At 35.5% G+C, this 6,000-nt stretch overlaps 1 pseudogene; it reads left to right on the forward strand.

Annotated features, from left to right (window-relative positions):
* LOC135199543 (uncharacterized) overlaps positions 1–5,776 on the forward strand; it is an 86,222-nt pseudogene extending 80,446 nt beyond the window's left edge.
* Positions 5,777–6,000: the final 224 nt, after the last annotated feature.

Consider the following 6,000-nt stretch of genomic DNA (forward strand, 5'->3'; position numbering starts at 1 on the left):
CACCTTACTCCTTATGTTTCAAGTGTTGGTTCAACTGATACAACTGTACTGAGCTCTTTCAGATGACTATCGTATCTAACAGCTCCTCCACATCATGGTCACATACCTAGTTGAAACTAACCACATGAGATTGTCCCACTGTCTAGCAAGCAATTTCTTTTGAGTACAGAAATTCAGAGAAATCGTGGCCAAACTCTCACCAAAGATTTTGCCGTGGGCGCTAGAGAATCATTTAAAACAAAGAGTAGCTTCCCACTTGGAGGAAGGTGTGTCATATCATTTGATTTATACAGTTTTAATCAGTGGTTCAGAGTTCAGTTATGGTACAGGCAGTCCCCAGTTAACGATGGGAGCTCCATTTCCAGGTGAGCACTGATAACCAAAAATTTTCATTAACCAGAACATCGCAATAATTATGGTAATAAATGGCGTTTATGACACCGTAAGCAAGGTTTGGCGCCAATAAACTGCTTGCTGATGGCAGTAAACCATTTACCAGCGCTGAAAATTGCTTACCAAAGGCGATAAACTGCTTACCTATGCTGATAAACTGCCTACTAGCACCAATAAACTGTTTACCAGCACCAAAAATCTGGTTGATGACATCATTAGCCAAGCATTTTAAAACTGAAATGCGGTTGACTGATGCTACTGATAAGTGGGGACTGCCTGTACTGTAATTGACTGTAAGAGCTGCAAGTAATTGGATATAATATTATTTTTATTGATCATATTTCATCTGTGCTTTCTTCATATTCTTTGTGCTACTTCCTCATGACATTTTGTTCTTTTCACTAAAGATTCCGACTTAGATGGAAGAACTGAAGAGGCACAAGAAGCCAGCAGTTGTGATACCACTGATAGTGCAGAGTATCCCGAGAGTCTTATGCAAACAGTAGGAATTAATGTGGAAAATCAAGCAGACCAGTCATTCCCAATGAACTCCTGTGAAATTGGTGAGTTAGCTCTGGGATCTTTTGCGGAGGAATTGCCCTCGTCATCAGTTGACGAGGCTGTGGAATACGATGAAGGTATGAATAGAAATGTTGATGAAGAGGATGATCCTAGCGCCTTTGATTCTGCTAGCTTGCTGGGCGATGTCATGACAGATACCAGGGCAGCAGTATTAGCCCTGACTGTCGTTCAAAAACACATGAATGATGCTCATCAGGTGGACACAGAATTTTCATCAGAGTGAGACACACTATGCTTCAAGGTATATCTTTTATTGCTGTTGCAACATTTATTAGTTACGAGAAAATACTTCAGATGAAGGTACAGTAGCTTAAATTACCTCTAGGGGTTTGATATTTTCGGCACATTGTGTGCTAGACAAAACGTGGTGGATATATAAAACTGTGTTTTGTTAGTAATTAGCAAAATGTAGCATAAAATCTTCATGTTTAGAATACAAATTGGATGATAGGGTTTTATGTAAGCATTCTTTGAGTCTGGGATTTACTTGCTTCATTATTATGCAAAAATCTTAAGCTGATATGTTTTCACGGCACTTTTTGGTAGAAGCCTCTTAGAATCTCTTCATTTAATGTGATCCTAAAGTTACCTATATATTTTACTTTAGATTTATTATAATAATAATTATTATTATTATGATTATTATTATGATTATTATTATTATTATTATTATTATTATTATTATTATTATTATTATTATTATTATTATTATTATTATTATTATTATTATTATTATTATTATTATTATTATTATTTATATGTTCAGAGTTTATTATGTGAGAGGAGTGATGCTGAAGAGGTGAATGGGACAAAATACTAATCTGTAAATAGCATGGTTCGATAAGTGCTTGATGTGAAAGGGCTTTATAAAAGATAGTTGTAGTTCCCACAAGGAAGATGAGGGAGAGAGAACTCCTACAATATTTGTTGTCTTAGGTTTGTACGGAAACTCAAACATGGTACTAAGAAATAGATGCATAATGTTCTTGACATTTGGTGTATACTAAGTTGCTTGACCTTAAAATTAGGTGCAATAGGATTTATACTAGGTAAGTGTGAAAAATATACAAGCCATTCTTCCTCTGATTCACGCATTACAAAGTTTAATTAAGCAAAACTTGATAATGTTTGATATGAAAGCACATGACATGAGTGCAATATAACTTCAAGAAAAGCCAGCCTAAACACATGAACTAATCACCTTAATGCCTGGTGAGGGTGGACAAACCAGGTGCCCACTTGCTGTAGAAATGAGTGAAGTAGCCGTTAAAATGGAAATGAGACTTTCATGTTTGGGTAAGGGCCATCTTACATGAATGCTCTCACACCTTTTCTCACTTCCATATTTAGCGGACAAGGATCAGGTAATACTCCTGTGTTATTTGCTATATGGCATTTCTATTGTGTTTGTTTTGTATGAGGAACACATGAAACAAAAGCACAATTTTTGGATGATGTTTGTTGCTTGTGTTGACTGAATTCATAACAAGAACTACCTTATTACAGTAAGTTTATTACATACCGTTATGTATTGTGTTGGTTGAAAGAACATAATTTTTTGTTTGTGTTAGTTAACACAAACTGTTAGCACAAGGGGCGGGTATCACTTTATCCTTCAGCATTTGTGTCCATGAGGTCTGCTCTTCATAAGAAACAGTTTACTCTCCAGCCAAGGATACTTCAATATCTTGAGAGGTGACAGATGTTGAAGGCTTTGATTGCCCAGATGATGTCAGGTTGGTTAACATCAGTGGCAGTAACATCTTTTGGAAAAGTGAGGGTAGCAATGACCAAAAGAATACCCAAATTACAAAGACAAGGATATCCTTTCATGAAATTTCAGCCCAACCTATCAGGGAGAGACTCCAAAATCTCCAGTGGCTAAGAGTTTGGAAAGGAAATGGTAATAGAGGAGAAAGCCACAGAAGAAGACAGCAAAACATAGACTGGCACACAGACAAGTATGGCAGTTGGGATGCATTTGATGAACATCAGTCCAGTCAGTAAGGCTGTGAATAAACAAGTTCCAGTTTCAGAATCACATTTATTCAGGATGAGCACAGTCAAGCAGTACCCAAGCTGCATTCTGGTCTCGGTCATGACTGGCAGAAACCAGAGTATCATCCCCACACACAAACACACACAAGGATTGAATCCTGGACAAGACTAAGGCATTGCATTGACAGAGAGAAGAATGGGAAACCTGTCTTATTTACTGCCGCCAGTGTCATAGAGCAAAATCACTAGAAGGATAGGATGAATTACTCTTTTAGGTTATGTATCATCTTTGCCCTCTATTGCCTGGATTTAAAAACAGGCAGACACTGAAGAAGAAGACAAGTGATCCACATCTTCAGGGGATATGATGCGGGATAGGAAAAGACAGCTAAGTTGCTTTAGAGGAGCCATTCTCAAAATAAATGTCCTGCCGGCTGAATGTAGCAGCTTTAGAATTTTGGAGTCAGGCCTTATTTGAGTAACTATAGAGATATAGTGAAAGTATGAGGTTTGACATTCTTAAGAACAAGCACAGATATTCCAAACAGTTGCATTTCACAGGTACATCCATGACTGAGAATTCAAAAGTAAAAGTTTTTGAGATACAAAGGGAGTTCTCGCCTATCTTCTAAGTGACATTAGTACTACTTCACTTGTTTAATAGTGATTTAACATTTGGTTTGTCCACCATAAGTGGATGCTAGGGCTTTAATAACAGTAAGATGTTTGTAATTATGGGACACAGATATTATTCGAAGGATTTTGATATTCCCTTTTCACTTTTTGACTTTAGTGCCTCATGTTCTAGGTGTTCAATCAAGGAGAAGCATGGATGATTTTGCAAATATGATTTTGTATTAGATTTACTTGTTATTTTGTTTATACATTGTATATCACCAGATGTATTGTGGCCTGCAGTAAGGTTTAATTCACTGCCTGTTGTATTTCAAGCTAGTGAACTGAATTCAGAATATCCTTGTGGGTTTATTAGTATGAGAAGGCATACTTGATATCAGGAATAAGTTTTGGTGTGTTTTTATATGACAAAAATATGTCATGCAACATTGTTTATGTTTTTTAGTTTATGCAGATTATATAAAGAAACTATTTCTTTTTTCTACACATAGATTTTCCTTATTTAAGAAATAAAATAGATTTCTTCTCAGTACATATAAGTATCATTATGATTTTTCACTGTTATTTGGAGTTCTGCTCTATGCTTGTTTAGAGGTATTTTATTTTCCATAAAACCTTTCCTCCATAGGAATAAAGTATTTCTAAAAAATTTGCTATTGGAAAACAGACATATCACCACACCTTTGCAGTTAAAGAATCACAAATGTAACTATTCATGATGTATGGTTTTCCAACCGTTGGATGCTTGTCTCTTGTAAGTCAAGTCAAGGTTTGATCGGTGGCTTGACAAACTGTAAAATTTGGATTAAAGGATGTATTTTATACTGCACATCAATGGGATGTATTTTGGATACCTAGCCGATGTAAATAAACTCAAGTTTAGAAATAAATGTAGAAATAAATGTTGGAAAAACTATCACAAAAGATAGGGTACTGAGGTTACCAGAGATGAAGCAGAGTTGTATTTGATGCTTTGGTTTCATTATTGTCGTTTTACCTGACAGATCTTGAAAATATTCACTTCGTGAATTTCAGCACGATTCTCAAGACCAGGGAAAACTGAAATTGGGAGTAAAAGCCACAAACTTGAAAGAAGAAAAAAAAACTAAAAACTGAGCAATCCAAGCTTTTATTGGGCTGTCCTTATCTAAGGTACTCTCTCCAGGGCAGTGTAATGACCTAACTAGAATCTGATGAAGAGTCAGCCAAGCTGTGTCTGGCAACAGATTGTAGTATACAAATTGTCTTTGATTCCCTTCTCTTGTTGAGGTCAGAATTCCAAATGGACAAATCAAGTAGATGTAAAGTTTTCAGATTTAGGATGTTCGAATATATGGTGAACTTAATTTAAGTTAAATGGAATAAGAGAGTAAAGAGAGAAATATCGTAAAATGTTCGAGCATGGAAGTTATACTACTACTTTCTCAAGAGCCTTATTATCTCCCATGATCAGTTTTTGGATAAAGAAATATCAGTTTGAAATTGAGTGTGAACAATGAAGAGTGGCTGAGGAGTAAAAAGTAAGGCATAATTTAGAACTTTGAAGAGAAACAAAGCTATAGACTAGAGAAGTAAAACCAAACTTTACTAGATACAATAACTTGAAGGTATTAAGAATTAAATTATATGTGCAGAGAAACACAGATGGCTTACAGAATCCATTTCTCTTATGGAGTTTTTTTTCTTACAAATTGTCTGGATTTAGTGGTATACACAGTCAGGGGATAAAAAGTTTGACTTTTTATAACCTATGATGGAGTTGAACCAAAAAAGTACTAAGCCAAATATTTCAAAATGTCATAAATTAGTTGTTAAGTTTGAGACAAGAATGTTTTGAGGCTTTATTCTGCTCTCTTAATTGATATAATTATAATTTCAGTTCAATAAACTTCAACTCTGATATAAGGAAGGCCATACAATTGGTAGCTTGTTGCAGTTGTTATTTTGTGAACCTGATTACGTATATAATGGATTTCTAGGTTTAGAATACTTCCAGTTCCCTTTCTGTATGTTATCTGTATGGAGCATTTAGGTGCTGCACAATATATGCCATTTGTTTATATATACCAGGATTTCTCACTGCAGTTACTAGGTGTTTCCATGCATTTTTTTTATGTCGAGAGATAATGTACTTACGTTTCCTGTAATATACCTAAAGATGCGTTTACACTTTTTTTTTTATATTCCTTCTAGTACTTGTATTATAAGTAACATGTGCATAAATACGTTCATTTTATGTGGTACAAGGCTTCCCCCAGTTACTGCGTTCTGATCTTACGACGCTTTTTCAAGTACATTTATCAAGAGTAGGCATCTAGCTATGGCCCTGTAATCAAGTCACAGCGCTGTTAACGGCGCTTACAATGAGAGTAGGTATCTATACTCTGTTTT

This window comes from Macrobrachium nipponense, chromosome 25, assembly GCF_015104395.2.
Source record: "Macrobrachium nipponense isolate FS-2020 chromosome 25, ASM1510439v2, whole genome shotgun sequence".
Classification (NCBI taxonomy): domain Eukaryota; kingdom Metazoa; phylum Arthropoda; class Malacostraca; order Decapoda; family Palaemonidae; genus Macrobrachium; species Macrobrachium nipponense.